Source organism: Grammomys surdaster, unplaced genomic scaffold (assembly GCF_004785775.1).
Source record: "Grammomys surdaster isolate TR1022 unplaced genomic scaffold, NIH_TR_1.0 125982, whole genome shotgun sequence".
NCBI lineage: Eukaryota > Metazoa > Chordata > Mammalia > Rodentia > Muridae > Grammomys > Grammomys surdaster.
This window is the reverse complement of record NW_021620798.1, coordinates 3,980,287-3,998,298: the sequence shown is the minus strand read 5'-3', so window position 1 is coordinate 3,998,298 and position 18,012 is coordinate 3,980,287.

Sequence of the window (18,012 nt, the reverse complement as noted above, 5' to 3'; positions counted from 1 at the left end):
TATTCTATTTCCCCTGTCTTTGGAGGTTAAACTCCATAGTCTTGCTTAGCGTTATCTCTAGATATTTTTATTTTCTTTTTGAGGACATTGTGAAAGGAACTATTTCTCAGATTTAAGTCTGCTTTTCATTCTTATGTGTTAATTTTGTATACTGAAGGTGTTTATCAGCTGTAGAGTTTTGGGGTCTTTTATGTATAAAATCATATCATATGCAAATAAAGAAATTTTGACTCCTTCCTTTCCAATTTGTATCCTCTTGATTTCCTTTAGTATCCTTATTTCTCAGGCTAAGACTTCAAGTGCTATAATTAATATGTACATTGAGTATAAAACATTGAATTATTCCTGATTTTAGCAGAAATGCTTTGCTTTTCTATTGCTTAGGTTGATGTTAGCTTTGGGGTAAATCAACTTGTGATGAGGTATGGCCCTTGTATTCTTAAAATCTCCAGGGATTTTTATGATTTTCAACATGAAGGCCTGTTCTGCATCTAATGAGATGATCATATGGTATTTTATTTCAGTCTGTTTATATTGTAGGATACATTTATCAATTTACATAGGTTCAACTGTCCTGTCTCTTGGATAAAAACTACTTGACCATGGTGGATAATTTTTTGGGTGGATTTCATTTGCAAGTATTTATGTTTATAATGCCTCTATGTTCATAAGGGAGATTTGTAATTTTCTTCATTGTGTCTTTGTGTAATTCATGTGTCATGGTTATTGTGCCCTCATAAAATGTTAAAAAAAATGTTAAGATTTTCCTTCAGTTTTTATTTTGCAGAATAATTTTCTTTTATGATTTGGTTGAAAATATTTCTTCCACTTTTGACCTGGGTTTTTCTTTTTCCTCTATTCTCATTTTTCTGAATTTCATCATTTAATATTGTTCCACACTTCCTGAAATTTTTAACCTGGCATATTATGAATCTAACATGTTCATTGCTTCTACTTTGACCTCAGTGATTGAGATTCTCTATTGCGCTGTATTGGTTTGTGGCTTATCTTTGGTTTGTGTTTGACATTTCTTTTGTTTTTTTCATCTTCAGTTTTAAGTTTAGGGATCTTATTTCTGCTTTTATGTTTAGATGAAGAGATATGATTAAAGTGACAGTGTCTGGCCTTATCCTGTCTTTGATGGATGTATGTTCTGTTCCTTGGTTTCTTTTGCCTTCTCTATGTCTTAGGAAATCATGGTGGCTCTGGGTTACCTGGTAGAGAGTGTTTTAAATCTATAAAATCTATTCACATAGTTTTCCTGTCTTAATGGAGCCACATACACATCTCTAAAATTTTAATCCAGAATTACTCCTGTCTAAAGGAAAGACTAAAGGAAAGGCCATTCAGAGACTGCCCCACCTGGAGATCCATCCTATATGCAAATATCAAACACAGACACTATTGCTGATGCCAAGAAGTGCTTGGTGATGGGAGCCTGATACAGCTGTCTCCTGAGAGGCTCTGCCAGAGCCTGACCAATTCAAATGTGTATGTTCAAAGCCAATCATCGGACTGAGCACAGGACCACAATGGAGGAGTTAGAGGAAAGACTAAAGAAGCTCAAGGGATTTGCAACCCTATAGGAAGAACAGCGACCAACTAGACCACACCCCGGGGCTCCCAGGGATCAAACCACCAATCAAAGAGTACACAAGGAGGGACCCATGGATCCACTGTATATGTAGCAGAGAATGGCATCAATAGGAGGGGAGGCCCTTGGTCCTGTGAAGGCTCGATGCCCCAGTGTATGAGAATTCTAGGACAGTGAGGTGGGAGTGGGAGGGTGGATTGGGGAGCTCCCTCATAAAAGCACAGAGAGGAGGGATAGGATAGGGAGTTTTCGGAGAGGAAACTGAGAAAGGGGATAATACCTGAAATGTAAATAAATAAAATATCCAGTAAAAAAGATTAAATGAGAAAATTCTTCACATTTCTTAGATAAATGAATAGTCCTTGGTATGGTAAAGATGGTTAGTTGATTATATCTTACATGTCATTTCATACCTAAGAATGAACTTTATTTTCTCCTGAGAATTTTTTTCTGGATAAATGACACCTTACAAAATAATAACTGTGGGTCAAACACTAAAGAATATCTGTTTGAGAACCACAGTTTTAAAGAGCCTCAAAGAATGTTTGCTGCCAATCTGGTTTAAACTTTATTTACACCATTGTTTCATAGTGGCTAGAGTAACTTGTCCACAAAACCAATCAGAATGGAAACTTACCACAAAGTATAACTTTTCAGATAAACAGGAAGTGACATCATTGGATAGAGTAGAGCAGTGAATCTTATTCCATGCTCATCTCCCCAAAGTGAAATTAATGAGCTGGCAAAATTTCAACTGTCACAACTAATCATTATTGCCTTCTAGAACTTCGTTGAAAATTACAAGCAGATTAAACTTGGGTGATGACAGAAGCTGCTACGTTTTAATGAGAAAGTTCTGTGATATTTTAAAATGCAAGCTTCCTATTACCCACACTTCATATCTGCATTGCAGCCTGTATTTTACTCCTTGTACATATTTTTAGTGTTAGGGAGAACAGGGCAAACTTTATTCTAAAAGCATTAATTGTAGGGATCCGTTTCGCACAGGAACCTTCAGAAAACCTGCCAGAAAGATTTCTTCGTTTTGCTCAAGTTAAAACATGTACAGGGACCAAACGTTTATTTTTTGTTTTTGTTTTTTTTTTTGGTTTTTGGTTTTTCAAGACAGGGTTTCTCTGTGTAGTCCTGGCTGTCCTGGAACTCACTCTGTAGACCAGGCTAGCCTAGAACTCTCGAACTCAGAAATCCGCCTGCCTCTGCCTCCCAAGTGCTGGGATTAAAGGCGTGGGCCACCACTGCCCGGCTCTTTTTTTTTTTTTTTTTTTTTTTTTTTAACTATGTTGCTTTTCCAGAAAACACTGGAAGGGAAAATATTGAGAGGTGACACATCAAACAAAAGTTTATGCTTGAGAAAAACACAGATAAAGTATCTGTGAAGGAAGGCATTAGAAACAGATATATATGTAAACTTGAGAATTGAGTAAAAGCCATATACATGCTCTGTGTGAAATATAGGATCAGAAAATATCTTAGAAGATACAGAATATTCAGGTTGGTTGGACTTAGTCTCCAGATAATTAGCGGAGAAAGCTAAAATTGTAAACACCTTGGTTAAGCGGTGATTTGGTGTCATAATGCAAAGCTAACTTTCTGATACATTTCTTCCAATTTTAAAATCATTGTTGTCTCCACGCACATAAGGTCAACACATCATTTGACCACTAAGAAATCAGAAAATAGGCTCAGTGGCCACACTTTAACGGTGCCTATTTTTACAAACATAGTTTTAGAATTAAATAAATATTCAAAATAACAATATATTAAGGATCAGAAAGTATAATACATAGAGAAAATTTTATTTCTACAGCTGCTGCAATATAGTTCAAAATATCTAACTTTAAGAAAAATATGATACACAAAGAGGGAATAGTAACAGGAAAATATAAATTAAGTTAAACTTCCATTAAGGAAATGTAAGTATTATATTTTCAGACATTAATTTTAAATTGTCTGTCTTAAACATAACCAAGTTGTTTCAAATAAAGCATAGAGAGGCAATCTATGTTTGGTACTGAAATTTCCATTTAATAACTCTTGTCTTAAGGAGCAGTATTGTTCTCTAATGTGAAGTAAGTCTGTTCAAACTCCTAAAATAATGAGATTAACTCACAAACTAGTATGGATTCATGAGCTTTCTTTATGCATCCTTAGTTTTGTTTAACTCACCTCTATTCATTTGTTCCTTGGTCCCATCCTTGATTAAACTTTTACCTCTCAGTATTGCCCATCTGTTCTTTCATATTGCAAGTGTTTCCTCTTACATTTTATTATTTGGACTGCAAGACCATAAAGTTTTAACTAGTTTAGTCTGTCACATATATTTTATTGTTTTAAGCCTCCCTCACCTATAGCTAAGAATCTATTGGCAGTTGGGAGAAAAAAAAAAAGTTGTAGCTGTTGGTTTTCCTGTGGGCCTCTAAGTGGAGTCTGCACTTAGACCCAAGTGACCCTGTCCTCTAGTTATTTTCTTTTTCTGTTTTTGTTTATTTGTTTTGTTTTCTTTTTATTGGATATTTTATTTATTTACATTTCAGATGTCATAACCTTTCCCCATTTCACCTCCCTAGAACCCCCCATCCCATCCCCCCTCCTCCTTTTTGTTTTATACCATTTTAATTACATGCAAGTATTCAGGTCAGTTCTAGGTTGAGGTGACTAGCAATACAGTAGATGCAAATAGTCAAGGAAGAAGCAAGACAATAACCACAAAGAGTCAAAGAACAAACAAAGCAATAAACAAAATTCAGTGAACACTTCCATCATCACTGTTTCTAAGGGCTTATCGGGATGACTAAAATATCTGAGTCAACTTCCTTGTCCTAGCTGAAAGTCATTTTTATGTCTGAAGCCTACTTCCTCGTTCTAGCCTAAAATTTAGATTACTGTCTGAAATTATTTCTTTGTTCTAGCCTAATGTCAGATTCCTACCTGAAGTGTACTTCTGTGTCCCTGGCCAATGTCATATTTCTGCCAAGCAGCCCATTTCCTTGTTCTTGGCCCATGTCAGATTCTTGCCAAGTTGCCCCAAAGGCTCTCTGCCTCTCCCCCTTATTTATTTCCTTAATAAGACTGAGCCTGTCTTGGGTAGTTATGACAAGAATGCCTTCCTTACTTGTCATGGAATATGCATTATCAAAAGTAATGTACTTCTGTCTGGTTGGTAAGGCTCTGTACAGAATCTTACCTGTCCTTGGCTTGCAAGTCTTTTAATTTAATAACTCAGTCTGGGGGTCCATTTTCAGGTTCAAGCCATGTACTTTGGCTGCCAACATGTTGATGTTGTTCAAGACAAGCTTTAATAGGATGACCAGTAGTCCATATACCTATTGTCACTTGATCTTTGACAAAGGGGATACAACCATTCAGTGGAAAAAAGACAGTATTTTCAACAAATGGTGCTGGTTGACTTCCAGGTCAGCATGTAGGAAAATGCAAATCGATCCATTCTTATCTCCTTGTACAAAACTCAAATCCAAGTGGATTATGGATCTCCATATAAAACCAGAGACACTGAAACTAATAGGAGAGAAAGTGGAGAAGAGATTTGAACACATGGGCAGAGGGGAAAAGTTCCTGAACAGGACAGCAATGGGTTATGTTCTAAGATTAAGAATTGACAAATGGAACCTCAAGTTATTTCTAATTGGTAAATAAAAATGACAACAGTCAATCGCTGCACAGAAGAGACATAAGTGGGGTTTAGATCTCTGAAGCTTGCGGCCAGAGGAGAACCATTAGGAATAGAAGGTAAAAGAGGAGGAAGAAGATGCCATGGATTAGGATTCAAGAAATCATGGACCTAATGGCTGGCAATTGGAGTTAAGAGTAGCCTAGATGAAACAATAAGTAATAAGTTGGAGTTATAGATAGGAAAGTAGATTCCAATAGCATAGAGTGTAGATAGCTGCCCAGCTCTAGTATTGTTTAAGGCTTAATGCAAACATAAAGGTTGTGTGTGTCTTTTTTCTGGGAACTAAATGATCAAAGGCAGAGTAGAAACCCTGGGTCAGGATTAAACAATTTCTACAACAGAGAGTAACTTTTCATTAGAAGTATGTCCAGTTGTAGGTTAACCACGCTCCATTAGATGACTTCATAAGCATTTGCTTATAAACAACACTATTTAAATTCATTTGGATTAAAAAAAGTAAGTAAATATGAGAAAAAAGTATGAAGTTCAGAAGATGTGGTGGGGCTCCTGGGTTAAGTTGGATGGGTGAATGAAGGGTAGATATAATCATGATACATTATGTGCATACATATAATTTTTAATAAAATTTAAATTAAGACTAAAAAAATAAAAAATCAAGGCATGAAGGCATATGCTTTTTCCCCCCAAAACACGTGGGAGATAGAGTGTATATATCCCTATGTGTTTGAAGTTAGATTAGTCTGCATAGTGGGTTTTAGGCTAGGCGGGACTATACAATAAGACCCTGATGTCAAAAAGCTAAAATAGAATTATGTGCCACAGACATACCACTGTATTGGTCACAGTTCTTTATAAGAATGAAACTAATAGAATGAACACACAACACACAGACACAGACACAGACAGACACAGGCACAGACACAGACACACACACACACACATACACACACACATTTTTTTTCCTATGTGAAAGGCCAGGAATCTCGTACTGATTCAGTCATGAGATCAGATGCCTCGTCTGATCTTTAGTTTACATTGGAATACTTAAGAAGTATGTTCTAATACAAGTCAAAGTGCCTCAGCAGCAAAATAGGTGAACAAACTAGCTAGAGTGAGGGAAAACAAGAAAAAGTTTTTTTTTTAAAAAAGTCTTCTTTTGTGTTCTTTTATGTAAGCTGCCATCAGAACATCTTGCCCAGAGATGGGTCTTAAGGCCTCAAATTATCCAGATTTGGAATGAGTCTTTTTACCTCTAATGAGCCAATCAAGAAAAATCCTACACAGGTGTGCCCAGATGCTTGGATTGACCAAGGCAGCTTAGTCAACTAACAGGGTCTCAAGGGAGTGAGTGAGGATTAAAGAAAAAAAAAAGACAATTGGACAACATTATAAGAAGACTTCAGCAAGTGCTGAAGCAGCTTAAATTTTTCCCAGTTTGTTTTTATATCATTCTGGGTACATGAAAAGAATATAGTCCATTTCAGGTCAAGGACAAAGTAGTCCAGGAACAAACAAGGCATAAACAAAGTAGTCAAGGAACAAACAAAGCATGAACAAAGGTCCCATGGTATTCAGGGACTTATCAAGATGATCAAGATCTTGAGTTTACTTTCTTGTCCTAGCCCAATGTCAAATTCTTGCCAATATTGTAGCAGTACCAAAAGCTTTCCACATTGACTTTTAGTTGATTCCAGGAAGTTAAGTTGGCAATCAAGATTAAGCATCACAAGTACTCTTTTATATCCAAAGGACTATCTATGTTCTATACTAGATAAACCTGCTTACTTATGTTCAACAGTAGTGTATTCATCACAGCAGCTCAGGTAGTACAGTGGAAAGGGTCAGAGAAAGAGGCTGTATATACTTATCAAATCACAAGAACATTTGAGGATTAAATTCTGGTGTTCTGAATATATTGACTTAGTTGCCACATAGAATATCAATAGTTGAAACACTACACTGCATTCCATTAGGTTGTGCAACTGTTATTGACTGATTAAAACACAAGATTAAGAACAATGATTTGAAGAGAAAATATACATAATATGGTAGATATTCATTCAATAGCATTAACAATCACTTTGAATTTCAACTTTCTAAATATATAAAAATTTAGTGTGTGAAAGATATAACACAATTATCATAAAAAGCCCAACTAAATTATCTATTTTCTGTCAGAAAACTGTTAGTGTAAAACATGTCCATATTCAAAATGAATGTCTAGAGCTAGATATGGCATGGTAATACTATCAAAGAAGAGCTAGAAAAGTTATATTAATTTCAGGTTCAAGTGTCATTCAAGTAAGAGAAAGTGAGACATAAAAGAGGTCATTCATAATGATAATGGGGTTAATTCTAGGAGTACATGCAATCTAAGACACAAAAATCCACAGAAAATAAAAGCAGAATAATAGTTGCCAGAAACTTGTAGAACTGGAATGGGTAGTAACTGCTTAATGGCTTCAGGGTTTACTTTGGGATAATGAAACATCATGGCACTAAACAAAACTAAGAGCTGAATTTGGAGGATGCATTTAATTCTAGTGAACATTTGCTTTCAAAAGGTTAGTAGTTCATTTAATATTATGTACATTTTTCAACCCTCAAGTATATGAAGAGGCAACAAAATTATGAATCTTCAAAATATTATGTAATGAATAATTATTACTAAACTGGTAGCTGATGTGTGCTGTCTCACCCCATCTCATAACTAAGACAGGCATTACTTGATATATTGTAAATATTTTCTCATCCAAATTCTGTTTAGTCAAATGTTATCAATAAAGTACTACATTTATTTTCTTACAACTAAGAAAATAAGAGAGTCTAAGTCTGTTCTAGTGTGATGTTCCAAAACCATCACCTTAAAACATACATAAAGTTTCTTCATCTGATATTTTCATGTGATACTTGACATTCCACAATCAAAATTTCACTCACTTTGAACTTTGTTAGCTATTCTACTAAGAAAACCAAACCTAAGGCAAAGATTTATGTTATGGGGATCTATTTAGGAATAACACTTATATGGGTTGTAGATAAGTAGGATTCAGTAGAGAGAGAAACTCCACTACAAGACAGTTCCAACGTAAATTTCAGTTGGGCCTATGAAGTGCTATGAAGCTGGAATGATGCTTCAGAAGTATCCTTGAAGAAGATGATGACATTGTATTCCAATACGAGTCAGTTTATTTGGGAATTCCCATGGAAAGAGTTATGGTTTTTGGCACAGAAGGGTGAAATACATGTAGTAATTCAGATCTGAGTTATCATCAGTTGAAGAAATAATTCATTCTGAAGGGGAAATCCAAGTGGCATCTCAGTCCAGATATACAAATTCTAATTAGGAGTCAAATGTATATATCACAATATTTCTATTTAACCTCATTATAGAGTCAAGGGGGAAAATAAGCACACCAGATACCTAAGAATTGAATAAGATTCTTCAGAAAGAAGCCACATATCATAAAAATATAATGAGGTGTCATGAGGCATAACACTTTCCAAATATTTTGAAAAATTTCACTCATAATTTAAAATTTAGTAGCATGGCATTTGAAAGAATCATGACAATAGACTTAATGAATGATCATTTTCTGGAGATGAGGGTGAACCTAGTTTTATGTTTATCACGCCTTTAGTGTCACAGGTTTGTAACCACTGAAAAGCTGTTTTCCAAAGGACCACAAAGACCAATTGTCTGTTTCTCAGTAAATCTACAGCAAGCTTCTGTGCTCTTTGTTGAGAAGAATATCTTCCAATAAGCAGTATTTTCTTAAAAGTGGACCATCAAGTTTGGAATGTTCACATGTCACCTACTTTACATTCTTTAGTTCCTTTGTCTTTACAACCATTTATATCAAAACTGAGTACTAAAAAGTTAGCATTATGTGAAATGTAGGTGTTTATACAGGGCATAGTGAGTTCATCATGTCTCTGTCATAAGATGACTCTGCAAGAATGCCAAACTGCCCAAGAGAGGAATGGTCTCAAGGAATGGTATCAGAACTGGCTCAGTCTTATAACTTGAAACTCACCCTTCATGTAATCTTCTACTTTAATATGAGTTTTGCCATAAAACATATATTGCTTGGAATAGTCCTAAGTAGTCACTTGAATGCAAGAAAAAGGATTCTTATCTACATGATGAGCACTGTTTATAGAAGAAAAATAATTTTGTGTGATAATGTCTGAATAATTTCACTTACCAAATCCATTTCTCCTTAGATTTATTTTTTTCAATGTACAAATTAATTAAATAAAAGGCAAAGATGTTTGATCATACATCCGCTTCCACATAAAAGTAATTACAGATCAGAACTAGTGGCATTATTAGGAGATTCTACACTTTTTGCGTATTCCTTCAGTGACAGTTTACTATCAGATTCTTCGTTTTACAAGTGATCTAGAGTGACTATTCTATTTTCTGCTAAGAAGTAAATAAGATTTACAACTTTCAAAATAAGTAGTTTTGAATGTGACCATCCAGAATGTTACAGTATCCCTGTTAATGTTTTTTAAATATTTAGAAATATTAATTACTAGGAATTTTTGTGCATATAATGCCTTTGTGAATTACATCTTATCCAAGTATAATGGGAAAAAAACTGTCCAATTTGCACATGACACATCCATGTTTTACAAATGACATATTGAAGGCACTAATCAAGTATTATATATAATCAGATAGTCTTCATATGGTCAATTCTATAAAGATGTTGTGACTGAAGATAACAATTTTTAATCATACTTTTATACCATGGAAACCACCATGTAAATTTGTGTATGTTCTTTCCTGGTAATACTAACTGATATCAATATTTACTTGTAGCTATCTTATTTCATGTATCCAGTTTAAATGAATATTTTATAGGATCAACCATTTGCCATTTTCCACATTTAATATTTAATTTTCCAATTTTGAATGTTAGATTTTGATTCAAGCCATTTAAGATGATGTAATGATACATTGATATTAATGACTGCAAAATTTCCCTGATATATTTCATCACAGGTATATGATAATTTTAATAATGCTATTATTTATTAGATATCTACCTTAGATACAGAAATGCATTATAATAAATATCTCACATTACACCTTACTTAACCTTCACAACCCTCTTATGTAGTTCTTCTCTTTAGTTCTTTAGTTCTACAGATAGGAAAGGTGAAGTTGAGGGGAAAAATGATGAAGTTAACTTCCTTGGTGAATCTTTTTCAATGTCAAGTATATTTGAACAATATACTATATACGCAATATTCCTTTTAGGTATGTGGTGAGCTTTTGGGCAGGAAAACGGCAGGACCATTGTCATCTTGGTATATTCCTCAGTTATATGAATTATGCTCAAAGCAGTCTGTTCTATGAACACGTTTGTTTCTCTTCTAATGTAGTTAAAGAAAATGAGGATAAATTATAAACTTATATGGTAGCTTTTATGTAAAGTCTATTCTAGGTTTCAGTAACAAAGAAAATATAACATTGACTTTCTCAAAATAATAATGAATGAGTATTGGTGACTGAGCATCTCATCAGACTTCCAGGGAAGCTGACATCAGTGCTGATAATATGCCAAACTTTTAAGCACAAACAAAGCACATGACCTGATTGATACTGTTGGAGTGATGGGATCATTATGCAGATTGCATGACATCACTGTGGGGTGCTTTTCTTATACTTCCTTACAGAGATTCAGAAGCTTACAAGGAGAATTTAGAGGGACTTAAGACAAAGAGATCTTTGAACCTGAAAGGACAGAGGCAATGTAAATAGATAGGTGAGCAGCGACTGGGATTTCTTATGTACCTTTAAAGGAAAAAAAAAAATAACTGGAGGAAAGTAATTACAGAAACTGCTAATTTTCTTTTTTAATTATATATTAATTTAATTTAGTTTCATTTTTATTGGATATTTTATTTATTTACACTTCAGATGTCATACCATTTTTCCATTTCACCTCCCTAGAATGCCCTCTCCCATCCCCCCTCCTCCTTTTTGCATTTATACCATTTTAATTACATGCAAGTATTCAGGTCAGTTCTAGGTTGAGGGACTAGCAATACAATAAATGCAAATAGTCAAGGAAGAAGCAAGACTATAACCACAGTCAAAGAACAAACAAGGCAATAAACAAAATTCTGTTTTTTTCTTTTCTTTTTTTTTTTTTTTTTGGTTTTTCGAGACAGGGTTTCTCTGTGTAGTCCTGGCTGTCCTGGAACTCACTCTGTAGACCAGGCTAGCCTCGAACTCTCGAACTCAAAAATCTGCCTGCCTCTGCCTCCCAAGTGCTGGGATTAAAGGCATGCGCCACCACCACTTGGCCCAAAATCCTGTTTCTAAGGGCTTATCAGGATGACCAAAATATCTGAGTCAAATTCCTTGTCCTAGCCCAAAGTCATTTTCATGTCTGAAGCCTACTTCCTTGTTCTAGCCTAAAATTCAGATTACTGCCTGAAATTACTTCTTTGTTCTAGCCTAATATTTATGTTCCTGCCTGAGATAACTTCTTTGTTCTAGCCTAATAAATGGAGTATGGGCAGTGAAGTTTCAATTGATAAAGTAAATTTTCATTTATGGAGCTGGAAAGATTATTCACCTTCACCAGTTAAGGGTACTTGCTGATCTTCTCGAGTACCTGGATTTAGTTCTAAGCACCTACATGGTGTCCCATAACTGTCTATAACCACAGCCTGGTGTGATCCAAAGCCCTCTTCTTGCCTGTGTGTAGCCACTAGGCATGTCGTATGTAGACATAAATGCATACAAAACACTCATTCACATAATAAATGAAAAGTAATTTTAATAAATACTTTCTCAGAATGCATTTAACAAAGACGTTTATAGTCTTACCAAATACACTGTTTGTTTTCTTAAAGACTAAGTTAGTATCTTGTGTCACTTTTAAGTGACCTTATGTTTAATGTATAGGTATTTGTACCTTTCTTTTTTATTATCTATCTGTCTCTCTGTCTGTCTGTCTCTCTGTCTGTCTATCTATCATCTATCTATCTATCTATCTATCTATCTATCTATCTATCTATCTATTATTTTTTGTTTATTTTCTTTTTCCTTTATTCTTTTTTTGTTATTTATTTTTCTGCCCACACATGTTATTATACATTTGCAGAAGTCAGAGGTCAACTTTTGGGAATTGGTTCTTTCCTTTCCTGTGGCACTCCAACATTGAACTCGGGTTTTAGGCCTTTATACAATGAGACACATTTCTGGTACATTCATTGCTTTTAAAAATATATGTATTTTATATGTATACGTGTTGGCTTGTATGTATCCAGTGTACAAAGCATATCCATTGTAACCAAGGAGACCAGACAAGGTGTCATATTTCTATTCCCTTGAACTGGAGTTATAATTGGTATAAATGGTTATCATGTGAGTGATGGGAACCTGGTGAAGGCAGTAAGTCTTCTTAATATTGAGCCATATTCTCAGCTCATATGCACTGTTCTAATAAGGAGACATTGTCAGCAGTAAATTTTGAGACTTTAATTTAGATTTTCAAATAAGTTTATGATTTTACAATTCTTTTGTTGATCTAAATGGAAAATTTTCATCTTGTGCAATCACCAAGTTTGAAGTTGGTTGGAAAGGCATTTGACTAAGATTCTTAACGTTGTAAAATTGAGAGATTCAAATTATATCCTCTAGTTTTTTGGTACCTAAAGTTTGTCAGGTTTTGTAGTAAAAGCAGGCCTGATGATGAAAGTGCTTACCATCTACAGCAGCTGTCTTGTATTCACTGAAGTAATTTCAATCATTTAAAGTATTTACATAGCTGACAAAGTGAGAGTATAAGTGGCTGATGTGAGAACATCAAGACAGTTCACAAAGAAATCATGTTCCGTTCAATATTGACTTCCCTAACTTGATTTTCCACTATCAGGTGGTCAGAAATTGCAAACTATTTTCAGATATAAACAATAATTTTGAAAGTCTGTTGACTGTGACTTTCATGTGAAGTATAAATATTTTGCAATTGTTTACCTCATTTTAGATTTACAATAGTCTTCTGAGTTAAGTGTTATTATAATTTTCTCTTTGCAATTTAAGAAACTGAGGCATAGAGACATTAAGTAATCTGCTTAAGGATGGATATCTACCGGGACAAAAAAAAAATCACTTAAATTCAGACAACAGAAATCATGAATATTTATTCTTACTGACTATTCTCTTTTATATAAGTAAAGGCTAGTGATGTTGATTATATGAATTTTTATAGAGAAAAGTTTATTGTTAGATGCCATTCTTGAATGTTTGTCTTTTATGGACCTATTACTTAGTGCATTGCTAAAATTTACTTGTGGAATATTCATATCAACATACTGAGAGGGATGAATAGTCTCATTTCAGAGATGAAAGATCTGAAGTCACATTACTTCTATATTTCATACTTTTAAAAAAATGACAAAGTTGGGATTTTCTTTCATTTGGATAGATTGAAACGTTAACGATTGTGTTGATAGTCCTGTTATCCAACTACAAGTATTATAATTTGAAAGAGGCTAGATTTGCCTGTATAAACTACACTTACATTTATGTATGCTAAATGGATTGTCTGTGCAGTAGAAAAATTTTAGCTACTGATACACAAGGTCAAGTCATGTCTTTGGAGATTTAATGCAATGATGTAAAGACTGAAAGTTTATACTAAGTGCCTTGGAACTACCTCTTATTCTATTTCTAGAATGCATTTAGAATCCTAGACTGCCAAGCTTAGATTAGAAAGATATTAGGGGTGATCCAGTTCAGATTTCTTATTTTACAAATTAAAATTCAAACAAGCACAGAGAATATGGATTTATACTGGATGTTAATAATCTTCTAAAATACTTTCTAATTCTTTGTCAGAAAATTAAACTGCTTTGTCTACAATTTATATTTATATCAAGAAATTGTACATTAAGTGACTACTTCCAGTTACAACAAGATATACTAGCCCTATTGGTCCTGATCGTCTCTATTATAATGGAACAAATAAAGACAGATGACTTCAGAAAGAAGAATGCAACATTGTAGGCTATGTAGAGATAATGGTAACTTGGTAACATCTTGCTGTACAGTTACTAAATTTTCATTTTATCTTCCATATAACTTTAAAAGGCTGCAGCAGAGACACCGGACTTCACAGAAGCGTGGTCAAAAATCCAAACACTGTAAAACATTGTTTACTTTAACTGGAGGATTTGTAAAACAGGAAATACAGAAAATAGAAAACTTTGTTACATTTTATTTATTGTTTTAATTTTGCACAAAACATAATTTGATTGTGTTCTTTTAGTAAAATACATCTATTTCATCCAAACACCAATGGAAACGTGTTCCAACAGCATGGCTCTAGTTGGACTCACTGTGGAGCTGCTATTGTCTGCTTCTTATGCCACTGAAGCTTTTTTAATGCAATCCCATTTATCTGTGGTCTGGTTTTCACGGAAGTAAGCATGAGGTTGCTCTTCCATGCCCCATGTACATGTGTTTCTCTAATTCCTTCACAGAAAGTGTCAGTCACATGTCTCTCACCTAGTGCAAACAATCTTGGTTATATATTTCTAGGATACCGTTTCTACTGCTCTTAGTGGAGCACAGTAGAAAGTAGCCAAACATTAGCAAGACTGAACACTATGATGTATGTCAGGCCTAGTTAGTAAGCTACATGTAATGTAATTTGGGCACAAAAGAAAAATAACTACATGTAAGTCACAGTCATAAGAAGAACATCAATCTTTAACTTATAACCTTTGCCCATTACAGAATTTTTGATGACCTCTGTTGTTTCCAGCCCCCACATAGTGGCTTACCAACATCTGTAACTTCATTTCTATGAAAGCTGGCACCTTGTTCTGGCCTACGAGGGCATCAGGTACATGCATGTTAAACATACATATACTCCAATAGGCACAAAAGCGTGCACATAAAATAAGCAAATCCTTAATTAAAAGACAACGTGTAAGATTATGGGAGGACAAGCTAAATAATTGGAAATTACATTTGCAAATGCTACAATAAAACTATTATTTAGCATTAGTAATATATATTGAAAACTGACTATTTAAAGCTAAATGACTTCTGGTGATGTAAATGAATAAATTGGAATGATTTGGTACATTGCAGTGACAACTATAATCTGAACTGGAACTGACAAACTGCTGTACTAGTATGAGAGTAAATGAAAAAAAAAAAAGAAGTTAAGTTACCCAGTTAAAAGTAGAGTCCTGTGCATTGGTGAAGTCTACCTCCAGGAACTGTCCCAGCTCATCAGAATGAGTGTTAGGAAATCCCTTCTGGTCACTGGAACATAAGTCAACATGAAATAAAATATTACATATGCTGTTCTTACCCTTGCCTGCTCTCAGGAGAATCTAATTCACCATTGTTATATTTGCAAAAAAAAATTTTTTTTTTACCAGAGTTCAATCTACTTAAGGGGAGAAAACACTGAAGTATCATCCCTTCTAGCCATTGTATATCAGCCAGCACCTGAGTGTAGGAAATCTCAAGATGTACTTGCAAAGATCAAAGGTTATAGGCCCATGCTCAAATAAACAAGACACATATAAAACCACAGAGTGATACATCCACCCCTCCAAGGTTTACAACTATATTACAAAAGGGCTATTTGGTTTTATTTTTTAATCTAATATTTCATGTCCTCTTTCAACAAAAAATTATGAGACATTCTATTTGGAAAAACATTTTTGAAGAAATTGAACAGATATCAAAATCAGACTCAGATGTAGCAGATAAATTGGGATTTCCGGAAGGGTAATTTTAAATATGAAAAAATCACTATTGGAGAAAAATACTGAAAATTAAAAAAAAAACAAGAATAAATAGAAGAGATGTGTTGTCTGCATAATGTGAGTCTCAGAAAGAAAAGGGAGAAGAGGAAAAGAAAAAATATTTGAAGGAATAATGGTTGAAATTTTCACTTAAATTGGATAACCATTGATTTAAAACAAACAAACAAACAAACAAAAAATCCTCAGAAAAACACACTGCAAGGTAAATATCCCCTCTTCCCACAAAATCGCATCTAAGAATTTCCTATTCCATCTTCAAAATATCAAACAAAAAGAAATCTTGAAAAAAGACAGAGAAGTAAAAAATTCTTAAAATAAGTAAGGTTTAAAAAAGCATTAAAATAGAATCATTCCTTTCCTTGCTTAGAAAGGAACAAAGGAGCAATTATATCGAACTTCTGCTTAGACATATAATAGCAAGGAGCATGCATCAAAATGGTAATGTTTACAGAAAAATTATCCTTACCCTGGAAGTCTATATCCAGTGAATTTACTTTCCCCATTGTAGGAAAATATAATTTGTCTGATGTTTCTATTACATACCTTGAAGAAATTTTACAAACTGATCTCATTAAAAAATATTGAGAAACTCACATCTACATAAAGATAGAGGTATTTTTAGAAAACAGATGAAACATTTTAAATACACATTTTACTGTTTTGACTAAATCTAATCTACTGCATTATGTAAAATATTATTAAGAGTTCTTATCTAGAAGATAAATGAAAATATAAATGAAGATGACTACAATGGAAGAATTGGAAATTTTTTAAATAAAATACCTAAACAAGTGAGGGCACAGTATTAGGTATTTAAAGGTAAATATGTGTGTACTGTTTAGATTTTTGCCAATTTGACCCAAGCTAGAGTTGTCCTGGGAGAATCTCAATTAAGAAAATGCCTCTATCAGATTGTCCTGTGCCTATGTCTGTGGGACATTTTCTTGATTGATAATTTATATAGAAGTGTCTAGCCCACTGTATGAAGTAACACCCATAGATGAGTGGACCTGGGGTGTACAAGAAAGAAGCTTGAACAACCCATGGAAAGCAAGCCAGTAAGCAATGCTTCTCCATGGTCTCTACTTCAGTTCCTACCTCCTTGTTGCTGCCTTTAGCTCCTGCTCTTAATTTACTCAGTGACAAAATGTGACCTGAAAATTGTAAGCTGAAAGAGATCATTTATTTTCTCTCCTTCCCAAGCTCATTTTGTTATGCTGTCATAGCATGTTGTCACAGCAACAGAAAACAAAGTAGCACAATGGGTCAATTAAAATGGATATTGTAAATATTAGTAGAAAAGTTGTATCTTAAGGCATCATCAGTATGCTAGGAAATGAGAATTATTATCACTAATGGGTAAATTTAGCAAAGAGAAAATTACTTAAGACATGGCTGAACTAAACAATAATATTAATCAACTGGCTAAATACCAATTAATTTATTCATCCAAAAGTGAAAAATTACATACCCCACTGAAGCACACATGAAATGCTTACTAAGACACATATTCCAAATCATAAAACACACCTGCACAAACTTAAAATAATAGACATAATACAATTTTCTCTCTCAGGAATCAAGCTGTAAATAAATAACAGAAAGTTGGAAATAACAAAATATTGGCAATAAAAACAAATTTCTACATAATATATGAATGCAAATAAAAGTTTTGTAGAAAGCATGTGGACAATATATTACATTTATTATTGGGAAATTCTAGTCTTTCCTGATAAAATTTGTAACTTAACAAAGGTGACATGTTACCACTGCTTTTTCCACATCATGCTTGAATTTATTACCAATGTAATAAGACAAGAAATAGAAACTTGCTTGTCCATGATTGGACTATATACCCATCACTGACCTTTTTAAAATTAAAACAAAATTTAAGTATATTTTCATGAGTTTTATTTCTCCTCTTCTC